The sequence below is a fragment of the Balaenoptera borealis genome (genome assembly GCF_965194805.1).
Source record: "Balaenoptera borealis genome assembly, chromosome: 8".
Classification (NCBI taxonomy): Eukaryota; Metazoa; Chordata; class Mammalia; order Artiodactyla; family Balaenopteridae; genus Balaenoptera; species Balaenoptera borealis.
In genome coordinates, this window is record NC_138865.1 from 71,632,153 (window position 1) to 71,648,614 (window position 16,462).

The 16,462-nt window shown below is 40.3% G+C and overlaps 1 protein-coding gene across 1 annotated transcript in view; it reads right to left on the reverse strand.

Annotated features, from left to right (window-relative positions):
• The window catches only part of DOCK8 (dedicator of cytokinesis 8), a 229,109-nt gene that overhangs the window by 211,146 nt on the left and 1,501 nt on the right, over positions 1 to 16,462 (reverse strand). The window lies entirely within an intron of this gene.

The window sequence follows — 16,462 nt, forward strand, 5'->3', positions numbered from 1 at the left end:
AAAAATCAAGTCTGTTTTGGTTCACTCTAATGGAACGATAGAAAAAAGTCCATAAAATCATATTCAAGCTGTGATGAAGAGACACCAGCACAGGATTTTCAGATGCTGTAAGGCTACCTCTAGTTGTGTTTGGAGTGGACACAGTCTGTCTCTCTTGGAAGTTAATCCTCTGACTCGTCTGAGGTGAAACGAAACATATTATGGCATATGGAAAAAACAATCTTGATAAATTCCATGGCAAGGTCACGATGAAAACTTATTTCAGCAAGAAAGTTGGCTTGCTGGCAGCAATGCTTGGCAGTAACAAGAAGCAAGCGGTGAAGAGCACGGGTTTGGTCTCAGCTAGACCTGTGTTTCCACCACAGCTTTACTATTTATATCCTTGGGAAAACTGTATAACCTCACAGCCTCAGTTTCCAAATCTACAACCTTGGGATAATAAGAACACCCTTAACCTTTTAGGCTGTTATGAGAATTATACAAGGTAACACATGTGAAGGACATGGTAAAAGTGCTCAAAAAATGCAAGAATTCATTTTTAAAAATAATAGTCATTGATCATATTGTGTCTATCTCTTTCCTTCTGATGTGACAAGAAATATACCACTGATTTCTCAGTTTCTCATTGACAGTCTTCCTCTGTCAATGAAGACAAATTATACAGTTGCTCTGTCTACTTCTCAGTAAAACAGAATTTTGAAAAAAGTCATAGTTAAGTTGCTGTCATTTGTTATTGGCTTGGGTCCCAAATTTCTTCTCAAGGACAGTCTGGGACCTGGCATTCATCCTTTTGAGTGGATCTAGTGGGGGAAGCATTTATAAACAAACAAAGTCATGTTAGCTCTGAAAGGGATTTTAGAAATCATCTATTATAACTCCATCTTGAAGAAACTGAGACCCAGAAAGTTGAAATGTGTGAATTCTTCTAAGGCCGTGCGGGGTGTGTGTAGCAGCCCAGGACAGCTGTGTTCAGGCAAAAGAAAACCTGAATCACCAGGACTACTTGATACGGAGGCTCAGGCTGCCCTTCTCTGCAGAGGAGCAGCTGCTATTTAAGTCTGCTCAGAAAACAAAACAATTTTTTTTAACATTTAAAAAAAAATTTAAAAAAAAAAAATTTTTTTAAACTGCAGAGGAGCAGTTGCTATTTAACTTTGCTCAGAAAACAAAACAATTCCTTTAATATGGATTAAATAATTTGCTTATTTCTTAATCGCAAATGAGAATTCAACTATTTATACCAAATCACTTTCCTTTTCCAAAGGAGAAGAGAAAAGAGAAATTAACATTTATCAAACATGTATATGGTAATTTCTGCATAGTCTCATTTAATTCTAATAACAACCCTATAGGATAGTACATTATCTTTTTATGTAACAGATAAAGAAATTGAGGCCCAGAGAAGTTAAGTAGCTTGCTCACAGCTAGTTAGGAAGTGGTAAAATGGGCATTTGGAGCCTGGTGTGACTCAAATATTCAGTGTGATGTGTTTTATTTTTCTTTTCTGAGATCCTGTGTGACCAAGTGTGAGACCCTGTGCCAGGTGTATTACATATGTCACCTCATCGACTGATCACAGAAACAAGGCACCTATTCCCATTTTACAGATGTTTTATTAAAATGCATGCAGTGCTCTCTGATTTATGTGGCATTTTCATAGATACTATTTCATTTGACCCTGTTGATGTTGGTATTATTAATATTTCTGTCTTACAGATGAGAAAACTAAGACTCGGGGAAGTTAAAGAACTTTTGAAAAATGCTCCTGTTGGGAATCAGTGGGGTTGGGACAGGAATCTGACTTGTTTGCCTCCTCCTATCCTGACTCAAAGGTTTAACCTGTTTTCTCTCTGCAGTGAGAGCTCTGTGGGTTGTTGTTATTATTATTACTACAACTGTTAACATGAATAAGGAAGATTGATTTCACAGATTAAAACGATTAAAAGGCAAATAAACAAGAGAATTCAACCGACCCAAAGGGAACCAGTCACGAAAAGTAAAGTGACTCAGCTTCTCATCAAAGTTCTCCTGTCACAGAGGGGAGATTGGACTATGACATTGTTACTCCTCAGTGGGAATGCAAAGTTTTCGAATGCTTCTTTCTCTAACATACGAAACATCTTACTTCCTGTCAAATGAAATATTAATTCTAAGTTAATCACTCAAAAGCTTTAAAAATATCTTCATCTTGTGGTTTTTCCTCAAGTGTGTTAAAACTGATTGTTCTCAGGAAAAAAAAAATGGCTGAGCCACTTGGCTCCTTGTCAATCTGCAGAGTTTCCAATAAGTGTTCAGCTGTACATAGCCCTTCTGGTGTCCTTGACTGCAATTAGATTTAAAATAAATTTTTTTTAACTATCAGTCACCTGCCTTAAAAGGATAATTATGCCTTGTATTCTTATTATCTCCTCCTAGAATCTCAGGTGCTTTCAGCATTTGCTTTTCATGTTTGCTTCCATTACAGCCTCCACTCTCATACTCTTGTGACTGAGACCACGAGGCTTTTATCTATCCACCAAACGCACAGCAAACCAGGCCTACACATACATTTATTGATATTTTGTTAATGGCTCCTCCTTCGTGATTGGGACCCTGTAGCAGAGACGGCTAGTTGACCCCCAAAGATTCATGCTCCCCTTTTGCAGTGAAGATCTGTTGCTGGAAAGTAGCTGCTGGACAAGAACTATCTTCCCCAGCCTTCCTTGCACATCAATGGACTTGTAAGTAGTCCTCATCAATGGGATGTGAGTGGAAGTGATGTGGACCACTTTTGAGTTGAGGTATTTAAGAACTGGAGGCACAATCCTTCACTCTCTTTTCCTCCTGGCCAACAGCTGAATGTTATCAGAAAAACCTGAAAGTTTTTCTGATGGCAGAGCCATAAGGTGGAAGCAGCCTGGGTCCCTGAGTCACTGCTTGGAGGAGAGCCACCTGACCTGCATCAGACTGTGACATGAATATGAAATAAGATTTTGTTGGGTTAATCCACTGAGATCTTGGGATTATTTGTTACAACAGCTAATTTAATACTAGACCTATAAGCCTGGATATCCCTCCTCATTAGGCCAGGGTCCTGGAATTAGATGAGCTTGAATCTGCTACAAGTATTAACGGGATGGAAGCACCATGTTGCCACAATGGAAGTTCTGTCACTAATTTGTCCCCAGAGCAACTGTTGGGAGCAATGGCAAAGCCCATTAAGTTGCCCATCAATAGATATTATCCCCTTCCTTCTAACTCAACCCTAGTTTTGTTGGAGGTGGCAATGCGCTGGGCTAATAAAAACTACATTTGCCAACCTCTCTTATAGGTAGAGTAACAGATCTGATCAATGAGGCATATAGCAAATGTCACTGTGGGAGTTTCTGGGAAAGTTCCTGAAAAGAGAGCAAAGTTAGCTGACATGCCTCTTTGGCCTTTCCTCTTCTTCCTGTCTTCAATATTCTTTCAATGAGTAGAATTTCAAGAGCCATCTTCTGACCATGAGGATGAGAGCCACACACTAAAGATGGTGGAACACAAAGACACAAGGAACCTGGGTCTCCAGTGGTATTTTGGACTATCACACCAAGCCTAGACTGCCAACCACTGGAATTCTTCCTACTCAAGAAAAATAAGTAAACCCCTGATTTATTTAAGCCACTGTTTAGCGGGATTGTCTGTTCCTTGCAGCAGCTAAAAGCAATCCTAACTCATAAAAGGGTGAACCTTCTAAGACAGACCACAGCACATACCTTCCTAACAGGTTGATCTCTGCTTCTCTGCACCATTCTTTTCTTCTACTCTCCTTAATTCTTCCCAGCCCAGAACATATACTGAACCAGAGCAGTCACTGAATTTCTAAGCCCATTTGGTAACTGTTGAGGATAAAGAGCTCACTGGCCCTTTTCCTAGTCATTTAATTTAGCCTCAAATCCTGCTCCTTTGAATGACACATAGCAATTTTCAAGCACCTTCTTTCTCTGATATCCTCAAACTGCTGCTTCATCTCTGGACTAGAGAGCTCTGCAATCTGGGCTCCATCAACGTAATTATGGGATTTAAGAGAAACCCAGGAAGTTATTAAGTTTATTCACTTGCCTCCAGGCAGGACTGTGATTAGCTCTTCCGGATATATAGCTGTCTTCCATGGGCCAAAAAAGTCTCTCACAAAGCATGATTCATTGGTAACTTTGAAGGAGTTGATTTAATCTGTTCTCAGTTTCTCTGCCAGTGAAATGGGTATTGTGATCTGAACAGAGAATGACAAGACCTTTGGCTTAAATATGTGCAGTTTGAAATGGGATAGGATCATTTTTTTTGTTGGGGGCTGTAACAGATTAAAATGGACAAATATTTTGCAGCTCCTCCCATCAAGAGACTTAGTCTACTTCCCTATCCCTTGAAGCTGGGTTGCCTTGTGGCTTGCTTTGACCAAGGAATGTGGTGTAAGTAATGTTGTAGGAGCTCTAGACTAAGCCTCAAGGAGCCTTGCAGCTTCCACCTTCATCCTCTTAGAATGTCCTCTCTACCATGTAAGGAATATGGAGCCGACCTCTGAAGGAAAAGAGACCATGTGCAGAGAGACAGCCAGCCCCCCAGGGCCCTGGACTTGTGAGTAAGGCCATCTTAGATGCTCCAGCTTCAGTCTAGCCACCAGGGAATTGCAGCCACATGATGCCCACAGCAGGACCAGCAGAACCAAACTGCTGAGCCCAACCCAAACTGCCAACCCACAGAATCATGAGAAACACTAAACTGCTGTTGTTTTAAGTGAATAAACTTTGAGGTACTCTATTAGTTTCCTAGGGATGCCATAACAAATTGTCATGAGCCTGGTGGCCTAAAACAACAGAAATTTATTCTCAAGCTGTTCTGGAAGCCAGAGGTCCAAAATCAAGGTGTCAGCAGGACCTGCTCCCTCTGAAGGCTCTAGGGAAGAATCTTTCCTTGCCTCTTCTAGCTTCTGGTGGTTGCTGGCAGACCTTGGTGTTCCTTGGCATGTGGTGACATAACTCCAATCTCTGCCTGTCTTCACATGGCCTCCTCTCTGTGTGGCTCTGTGTCTCTTCTCATAAGGACACCAGTGATTGGATTTAGGGTCCACCCTAATCCCGTGTGACCTCATCTTAACTTGATTACATCTGCAAAAACCTTATTTCCAAAATAAGATGACGTTCACAAAGACTTAGGAATCTTTTGGGGGGGGACACAACTCAACGCACAACACGTGGTTTGTTTAACATGTAGCTAACATTGGTACTCTTTCCTATAATTTTTGTAATTCAAACATATGAAGATAAATGTAAAGAAAATAAAACAGAAAGGATAACCATGTTCTTAAAGATAATATATAACAGTGCCACTGAGTTTCAAAATCTCCCAGGAAGAAAATATCTAAGTTGACTATTTTAATTACTGTTAGTGCCAGCAAAATTTACGATATATTAGACAGTATCAGGTATTTTAAATATCTTTAGTCACATGTAAGACTTATTTTATAGGGAAAAAAAAATAAACTGCGTGCTTTCTCTCTAAGATGAAAGAATCCTCTGTTAGCATTGCATGTGATATTTGTGTGAAAGTCAAAGCCTTGTTAGAGCCGCTGGTTACCGCTGCCCCACTTCTCCTCCGCCTGATCCAAACTTTTGAAAGGAGTGGTCTCTACCAGCTTCCTCCATTTCCTCTGCATTGACTCCCTTCATAACCTGTGAAATCTGACTTCCTTCCCCACAGCTCCACTAAAACTGCTGTCTCAGAGGTTCACACTGATCACCATCAAGTCAAATCTGATGCCTCTTTCTTTGTCCTCATAATTTTGCATCTGACCTGTTTAACTGCCCTGTTACCTCCCTTTTCTAATAGCACCCCAGTCTGCCACACCTTAGTCAAATTCTTCCTCCTCTCTGTATAGCTCTTCTCTTGCACCAACTAGCAGTGACCCTCTAGGCCCATTCCTTTTCTCTTCCCAGTCTACATCCCTACTTAGAAAATGTGTCCATTCTTCATTCCCAGCCCCATCTTATTGATGACTTCCTAATCAATATTTTCCATCCTGACCTATCATTCAAGCCGCAAGTTTGTATCTCAAACTGCCCATTAGAAATGCTGTATATTTTATGCTCATCTGTACTAGTCAGGGTAGGCTTGGTTTTGCTGTGATAAAAAATAATCCAAAAATCTTAGTGGCTTATAAAAACAAAGACTTCCAGAGAGCAATTGTGGCTCTGCTCTAACTGTCTCTACTCTAGGACACAGGTTGACAGATCAGCCTCTGTCTGGAGCATTGCTGGTTGTATAGAATAGGAAGCAATGATATGACAAAGGGCAGGCCAGCTCTGAAAGCGTACCTCAAAGTGACCACATCACTTTCAACAAGGTGAAAAGTAAATTCCTCTGACAGGGAGGGAGAGCAAATATATGGAAATGTGAAATCTACTATATTCTCTTAAACAAAACTCTACAAGAGAAGTACAAAATCATCCTCCTTAAACCAACTCAAGGTCCAGATTTTCATAATTTCTCATTGGCATCCTCTTTATCCAATTTCCCCAGGATGGAAATCTTAGTGTTACCTCTTTTATAAACTTTAGTTTTCCCAATTACAAAAACACTCTTTGAAGAAAACTTGTCAAATATACATCCACACACGTCGCATACAAGGAAACAAAAATCACCAATAATCCTAACACCCAGGTATTATCCAACATTTATCACATGTTAGCACATGTCCTTCCGCTCACCTCCCTATCACATGTATCAATCTATTTAATCTCTGTAGGGAGATACACACATATGTACTTTTCCATAAAAAAGATATCATACTATACATATAGCTTTGTAGCTGTTAAAAAACTTACCAAGATAACTCTAATATTTTCTTTCTCCCCATTATTTTAAAATATCATCTATACGGTAATGATGTGCAAATTTAAATATCCAGCTTTGACCTCTCCCCTGAGCCCCAGATTCCCGAATAAAACTATGTAGTAGGTAATTCCAGTTGAATTTCTAATATGCATCTTAGTGCGTCCCCAATTAAACTCCTGATTCAGCCTGAAAGCCTGTTCTTCATCCAGTCTTTTTTATCTGTTAAAAGCATCAACATCCACACATAACTCTAACCTGAGAGACATCTTGATTCCTCTTTTTCTCTCATTGTCCTCCATGCCACGTCTTATCCATCAACCCAATTTCCAAAATATGTCTCAGAGCTGACGGCTTCTCACCCTCTATTCTCGGCTCCCCAGTCCTGCCACCATCACCTTTCCCCTGGACCCTGTACTACCTCTCACCTCGCCTTGCTTCTGCTCTTTTCTTCTCCATAGGGGAGCCAGAGTGATCTTCTAAACACAGAGGTCAATCACATCGTGCCTCTGCTCCCAAAACCTTCCCATTGCACTTGGAATAACATTTGAACATTTTCCTCGGCTTCTAAGGACTTTTTATGATTTCATTTCTGCCTACTTTTCTCTTCATCTCTACCACTCCCCACCTCACTCACTCTATCCAGACACACTGGCTCTCTTTTCTTCCAACACATCAGCCTTACTTTTGCCCTGGGTATGGGACTTGCTAACTAACTCCCCTGCCTGGTCCTGGCCGGAGCTCATCTCCTTAGGGATGCCTTCCTTGACCATTCTATCCTAAGGTATCCACACACCTGACATGGCCCTTTTTAAATTTATTTATTTATTTACTTATGGCTGTGTTGGGTCTTCGTTTCTGTGCGAGGGCTTTCTCTAGTTGTGGCAAGTGGGGGCCACTCTTCATCGCGGTGCGCGGGCCTCTCACTATCGTGGCCTCTCTTGTTGCAGAGCACAGGCTCCAGACGCGCAGGCTCAGTAATTATGGCTCACGGGCCCAGTTGCTCCGCGGCATGTGGGATCTTCCCAGACCAGGGCTCGAACCCGTGTCCCCTGCATTGGCAGGCAGATTCTCAACCACTGCGCCACCAGGGAAGCCCGGCCCTTTTTACATTCTCTGCATAGCACCGTATTTTACCTGATATTTCCTTTTCATTTCCTGGTTTATTTCTTTATTGTCTTCCCATTGGAAAAATGACTTCTTTCAGGACAAGAACCTTGTCTGCTTATTCACTGCTCTATCCTCACCTCTTAGAACACACACTGCCAGGCACATAGTTGACTACAATCAATATTCATGAAATGAGCCAATGAATAAATATTTAGTTGTTTCTCAAGTTCAGCTGATTCCCCTTGAAGTATCTTTTGACGCAGACCCCTTTCTTTCCATGCTCATTACACCAGCCTAATCCCAGACATCACCTCACATCGGAATGACTGCAACTGCCTCCTTACCCCTCTCATGGAGCCCCCTCCAACCCATTCTTTGCACTATACCAGTTTCATCTGTCAATCACCTCCCTGTCCTTCAGGCCTGGCTGAAGCCCCACCTCCTCACCCTCTAGGGCTGCTACTCCTTCCTTCTCCTCTGAGTTATGTCAACATTTCATTCCTGCTCTTAACCCTCACCTGGCCATGCAACCAAACACCATCTCTTGTGTTCACTTATGTGAATCTGCTCACTCCAGCTGAATTCGGGGGGCGTAAACTTGTTGTTTTGGGAGTTTGGGTTTTTTTTTGTTTTTCATAATGCCTAGAGAAAATCATAGGCAATCAAAAAATTCATGTGAGTTGATTGAAATTATTGGGTAGAGAACAAGATACAATAGGCAAATTGGAGACATATACACACTACTATATATAAAATAGATAACTAATAATAACCTATTGCAGAACATAGGTAACTCTACTCAATACTCTGTAATGGCCTATATGGGAAAAGAATCCAAAAAAGGGTGGATATATGTATATGTATAACTGATTCACTTTGCTGTACAGCAGAAACTAACACAACATTGTAAATCAACTATACTCCAATAAACATTAATTTTAAAAAATAGGGAAATTGGATACCCCTTCTAAAGGGATACTGTGAGAACAGGTAGTGATTTAGAATGAAAGAGTAAAATACCAGTAGGTAAAGCAAACCAGAGGCAATCCTGTTCCCATAGAGAACAGATGGCCAGCATTGCCTTGAAACAACATTTATGGTAAATAGCAGGATAAAGTGCATTTTTAGTGGACTTTGAACCCAAGTTTTCCACTAGCATAAGGGAAAGGGGATGGTCATTCTGGTGTAAATTACTGTATGAGGACTAGCACCCTTAGGCAACTCTAGTTTGCCTCCCTAACAACCCAGGGCCTCAGGTGGGTAACTTCTTGATGAGACCCCAAGTTCTCTTGAGTGTTCAGAGTACTCAGCAGAGAACTGACTACCGAGAACTCAAACAGTTCCACCAAAGAAGATGTCTGCTGTGTGCTGAGTACTGCCCTGTGTAGCAACAAGGCAAAGCAGAGATTTGGGGAAAAACATTTCTATCCATGGCCATTCTTCCCAGTTTGTCTAATTTGAGGTATGGTACAATAGAGGAACTACATCTCCCTGATCAAACAGGGGAGAATCAGCCCAACCATTCAATTTTACCAAGCCCCAAATATCCCCATAAGGATTTTACATTTGGTAGTATATATATTGCACAACTATTTTAATCCCTAAAGAATGACTTCAGAGGTCATACAGGGATCTGGGAGAGAAGCTGAATAGGAAGAGGTAAGAGACATTGAAGAGAAGGGGTCAAGATTTCTAATAAAGTTTTAAAAGAATGATAAAACCAGGTGGGGGTGTGAATGTGAGGAAATGAGAACTTGTAGGGCCACTGGCAGCAGTGTAAATATGTATAACTTTTCTGGGAAACAACTTGGCCATGTGTAGCAAAAGCTTGAAAAATGTTTCTTTCCTTTAAGCAAGCAATTCCACTTCTAGAAATTTTAAGGGAGTATTTGCACTAACACATAAAGATATATGCATAAAACTGTTCATCAAGCTCTGCACATTATTATAAAAAATTAGAAACTATCTTAAGACCCAATCATAGAGAATTAATTCAATAAATCACTGTATATCTAAACAACACAATTTTATACAGCCTATGTAAATTATAATGTAGCTCTATGTGGATGAACATGGAGAGTTCATATTTTTAAATTTAAAAAGTACAGCATAAAACATGTGCAGTGTGATCTCACTTTTCTAAAAATGGAAAGATGTACATCCAAATATTAAGAGCTATAACTTATGGGCAATAGAAATTTTTGCTTGTTGTACTTTCCTACTTTTAATGATGAACATGGATGAAAGAATAGAATGTGGATGAAACACTGGTTCTGCCATTGCCATTTCTGCTTTTCTAATCCTGCATTTGATCTAAACACAGCGGGACATAATATAATGGTCTTATACCCTAGGCCAACTTTGCCAATTTGTTTGATTTCACCGCACCCTGCATACAGATGCCTTCCTATATACTTTCAGAGATATCATTCTGTTTTTATTCTGCGTACCCCCAAGTTGTCAATACAGCAAACTATACTACTAAAGTGCAAACTCTAGAAGCACAGGGACCACACTTAACCACAACTGCATAAACTCTGTTGTAATTTCCTAGAGCCTAGAGAACCTTTATAGCTGCTGATTGGTAATAAGTTAGACTGAACATTCGTGGGAAAAGGAATAGCACATTCCTGTTGCTTTAGCCACTTACTATTGACCAAAACATGAATAAGCACCTGGTGTTCACCATTGAAAAGAACTAAGCACTCTTTTTCCTTAGCCTCCTCCAGCAAGAAGTCTAGACGGGTAGTCACATCCCTGTCTATTACAGAGGATGGAAGGTTGAGGCGTTTTTAACATCATCTCATTCCATCACTAGCTCTGTGTGGGGAGTGGAGATGGGAGACCTGGTCCCCTGAGCTCTCCCTCTCTCCCTAGGTAACCACATGACATAATTATATTTTCTTTGCCATGTAGAAGTAAACACTGACTTTACATATACATGTGAATTGTCAGAGCTCAAAGAAATCCAATTGAAAAGCTCACCCTGGCAGAAGGTTCTTTCAATTGCACTAGATGCCTGAAGTTCAAGTGGAGCTTTTCCAAGAATCCAAAAAGAAAAAACGATTCTGAATGTGAAAGACCAAAATTCTGAGTTCAATTGCCTGAAGCCTCTTCTCATGGTTTTTGGTCTAGAACACATCCGACAAATGAAGCAATTTCTGAAAGCAACCACACCCTGCTCTGCCGTCACTACTAAAGAATAGCACTGTTTCACTGCAGACGTGCATTTAGACATATGAATACATATATTTTATGCTTGCATCATTTTTGCAGACAAAATTAGCAAACACTTCTCAGGAACAGCTCAGTGCCTCCTTCTTGTTCTGGTCTTTATGCCGAAAATTATTGGGATTGTTCTTTTTTTATTGAAGTATACTTGATTTACAATGTCATGTTATGATCTCATAACATTGTCAATGTCAATGTCACTTTGTACAGCAAAGTGATTAAGTTATATATATATATGTGTGTGTGTGTATATATATGTATATATGTGTGTGTATATATATATGTGTATATATATATATATACACATATATATATACTTTTTCAGATTCTTTTCCCTTGTAGGTTATTACAAAAAATGGAGTATAGTTCCCTGTGCTATACAGTAGGTCCTTGTCGGTTATCTACTTTGTATATAGTAGTGTGTATATGTTAATCCCAACCCCCTAAATTATCCCTCCCCGCCTTTTCCCTTTGGTAACCATAAGTTTATTTTCTATGTCTGTGGGTCTATCTCTGTTTTGTACACAAGTTCATTTGTATCTTTTTTCTAAGATTATTGGGATTGTTCTTAAATGCAATCTGTCTTCTTGGACCCTTGTTTTTATCTTACACAAAATCACTCTCTAATGATAATTATTATGCATCACATTTTGTTCCTTTTCTACAATGATGAAATGAAGGTATGTAAAGTTCACAACACAATACTAGGCACATAGTAAGTAGCCAATAAATATTACTTATTTTATTATTATTTTAAAATAAAACTGGACTTCCCCGGTGGTCCAGTGGTTAAGACTCCACGCTTCCACTGCAGGGGACGCAGGTTCCATCCCTGGTCAGGGAACTAAGATCCCACATGCTACTCAGTGCAGCAAAAAATTTTTAAAAATAAATAAATATAATAAATCTGAGACAGTAGCATGGTGTATAGGGGTTTAGGGAGAGGATTTTGGAGCAAGGCTGCCTGCATTTGAATTCCAGCTCCGGCCTTAGATGTTTGTGACTTTGAACAATTTTCATAAGTCCTTGGTGCCCAGTTTTTCCATCTGTAAAATGGAGATAGTAATTGTTCCTACATCACAGGGGTGAATGAGTTATGATATGCATAGACCCATACCTGCCATACAGTAAGAATTACACAAGCATAAGTCATTATTATTTACCCCTTTCAATCCTTAATGTCCAGAGAATCATTAATATTTTTTCTACATTGTGCATTTTTCCTCTCTTTACCAAGGTCCTTACATTACTTTCATATTTGATCTAGTTCTATATCCTGTGTTTGAAAGAAACTAAGATTTTGTTTAATGAATTTTCAGAATAGTAATAATAATTTTTATAACACATGAAAGCCCTAAATGCTACTAAGAAAGAAAGGTAGTTGATAAGACTTGGTGCTCATACAAGGAATGTATTATGACACTTAATGCAGCAGTGCCTGAATTCCCCAATGCAAACATAATTATGAACTGCTTAATTCAGATGTAGTCTTTCCTTTGTGCACAGGAAGTTAGTGACAATTAAACTGAAACGAAGACAAATATCTAACACTTATAAGAAATTAAATTTTACTCTTCCAGCTTAGAAAAATTCAGTGGTAGATCTTTTCTCTTGTATCTCCCCAAGCTGTGGGTTCTAGAGAGATGTTCAACTGTAACACATCATACGATCACATCATACAATTACACTTGGTGCTCAAAATGAAACAAAAAAATATCCTATGATGATTTCCAACACATGGAAATTTAGGCTTCATAAGAATATGAAAGAGCCAGGGCAGTCATGGGGGAATGGGCACTGGTGGGCATTCCCAGGTTCCTCCTTCACTTTGGTCCTGCCCCTAGACTGGGCAATGCTGCTTGCAGGAAGCCAAAGAATTTGGGAACAATGAGGAACATTCTTTTCCTACTGTAAGGTAGTCTGCTCACTCTTTCTTTAGGCTGGTATGGGCAGAACTCAGCTTTTTACAAGTAAAATTTTTAATATATCAGATTTGAGTATTTCCTTTATAGGAAGCACATTGATTTAACCCCACAAACATTTTTTAATGATAGTTTGTATCATTCAGGGTAGAAAGGTGAAAAAATATGAACCCATGCTGAATGTACTGATGGCCGTATTTCAACATTGCCTTACTTTTGTAAGTTGATCTATTTAAAAAAAAGAATAGTACACAGGCGTGCAAGGGAAAATATTTTCTTTTCCAACTTCAAAATTGCAAAACATCACACTTAGTTTGTTTACATGTTAAACACTGATCAGAACAATTTGCAATGCTGCTACTGAAATGATGTGTTTTTTTTAAATTAATTACTTGCTTGCTTTTAAAGGAAATTCTTAAGAAATGTGGATCAAAATAGCACATGCCCAATTAAGAACACAGCCTTTGGAGCAGTTTGTAATCCCAGCTCTGCCTCTGATGTTTGCATGGCCTTGAACAAATTACATGGCCTGTGCAACTACATCTCCAAGCTTCATTTTCTTCTTCTATATGAGACGTCAGGTGAGTCTCATAGGGTTTTTGTAAGAATCTAACAATATAATCCGTTAAGCACATAACACAGTGTCTGGGACATAGTAAATGATCAATAAATGGTGCATTTTAACATTATGTTAATACTAGGTAGGCCCTTATTAATCCATTCCTTTGAACAATAATTTCTGCCAAGCTCCTCTGCATAACTCTCTACCCAGTACACAAAATGCTTCCAAAGGGAAAATAGAACCCCCTAAACAGGAATATCCAATCCTTATTTTTGCCTGAGGATTAGGGAACCTTTTAAATTTTATTTAACTTGAGTGGCGCCTTTCTTGGTCAGATTGCATCACGCATTCTGTTCCACTGGGTGTGTCTGGTATCCTCAGCACAGAGATAGAAGACATATGAGCAAGAACATCAACCCCAAGGGGGCTCCAACCTGCTACTGGCATCACTGTTCCCAGCCCAGACTGGTCTCTGCACAGGAAGTTCTCCAGCTTCAGCTTTCCTTCCTACCTTTCTTTCTTAGGATCTTCAAGTTGGTGGCAATGGAGATGATGACGACAATGATGAAGCTGATAGTAATGTGGATGAAGCCAGCTATCATTTATTTAACATTTATTCTGAGCCAGGCACTATAAGCGCTTTGTATATATTATTTCCCTTAATCCTCTCAACAGTCATACAAGTTTGGTATTGATTATGATGAATATCCCCATTCAACATATAAAAACTCAAAGTTTAGAGAGGTTAAATAGCATGCCCAGTGTCACACAGTTAGTCTGGTGCAGAGAGCCAATCGGTAAGCAGATGTGATTCCAGCCAGGGCCTTTATTCTTTTTTTTTTTTTTTTAGAATCTTTGTTTTTATTTCAGTTTTGATTATCTTGTTTTGTTGGATTAATAGACTAGTATTTGTCATGGTTACACAGGTATTATTGTTTTTTTAAATTAATTTTTATTGGAGTATAGTTGCTTTACAATGTTGTGTTAGTTTCTACTGTACAGCAAAATGAATCAGCCATACATATACATATATGCCCTCCCTTTTGGACTTCCTTCCCATTCAGGTCACCACAGAGCATTGAGTAGAGTTCCCTGTGCTATACAGTAGGTTCTCATTAGTTATCTATTTTATAAATAGTATCAACAGCGTATATGTGTCAATCCCAATCTCCCAATTCCTCCCACCCTCCCACTTACCCCTCGGTATCCATACATTTGTTCTCTATGTGTCTCTATTTCTGCTTTGCAAATAGGATCATCTATACCATTTTAAGTAAGTCAGAAAGGGCCTTTATTCTGAACCCCCAGGCTACACCAACCCCACTGCTGCTTTCAAGACTGCCTTATAGGGATTAGTGAAGGTCCTACTGCTCTCCTCAGATTAATTCCACCCATCCCCAAGCCTCTAACATATTTCTGTCAGAGTCATACCACCTGACCTGAAATAGAAGAGAGATAGAAGAGCAGCAGCTATGACAAGTGGTACATCCATCAGGAACTTCAGTTTGATTTCCCTCAGCCCCCAAACGAACTGTCCCTCCTGCATGGCAACAGGCACGAAACCTGATGCAGAAAAAAAATCCCCATAGGGAAATCCCTGATATACTTTATCCCTTTTGACTACTACCTTTCGGCCTCCAACATTAATACACAGTACACAATAATAATTAAACTCATTTTAAAGATGAAGAAATAGTAAGGTAAGAGAAATGGTTTGCTCACATCTACACAACAGGTGGAAATAAAATGGCCAGTAAAGCTCAATATGCCCTCTGCAAGACCTTACCACCTTATTATTCCGGGCTTCTAATTCCCTGTGGCTGAAACCTCTTCGCAGTCTAGCAGCACAAAAATGGACTGTGGAACTAGCCTTTCACAGGCTCAGCTAAAAGAAGACTAACTAATCCTAGAGCAATGAGGGCAGTAAAATAATAAGTTGACCCTTCAGGATGAATTTCATATTATCTTTTAACCAGACAGTCTAGATTTCTCAGGGCACGACAAAAATGTCTCCAAACACTTGTCAGCAGTTTTCAGTGGAGGAAAAACTGCAATTAAAGCACCTTTAGAGAGAGCTTTGAGCAGTAGATGTGCTTACATTTAGTTTGTGCAATTTTGATTATGAATTGGTTGGTGGGTTGGATCTATGTCCTTAGTTCTTTGTTGGAGTGCTAGAAATGTAAAAATGTCAGCCACAGGCAATTCCTTTTTGTTTATTTAAACGGAGAATTTAAAAAATCACTTTTTCCACTTCATGGCTCCTTTGGACCAGAGAATAAAAATAGCGATGTCAGTAGGAGCCAAACTTTTTTCTGGAAAAATAAAACGAGAGGGGGAAAGAGTCCTCCTCAGAACAACCGAAGTTTTGAAGCAGCTGCCTCAAAGCAAAACTCTCCTCATTTCAACCACTTCTTCTCTCGCCCCTTCTCGGAGCAGCCTCAAAGCAAGGCGCAGTTTATGAGAAACTCTGTGGCGTGCCCAGCACTGCTAACCCTGTGTCCTTCACACTACCCGGGCCCGGCCACCTGTCAACCCCGAGGGTGGCGCGGGCGAGGCGGGGTTGGGGAGGTGGCTCCGGGAAGAGACACTGGTGACAGGACCATCAGGAGGACTGGGGTTCTCGGGGAGGAGCTGGCTGAGCCCAGCCCTCGGGCCATCCCGCGCTCAAGGGCCCCATCGCAGCCGCCTCGGGGCCCCGGGGCCCCGGGGCCCCGGGGCCCGTGTCTCGGACGCCCTCCCCGCCCTCCCCCCCCCGCGGACTCCCAGGGACTCCCAGGGACTCCGGCGGCGG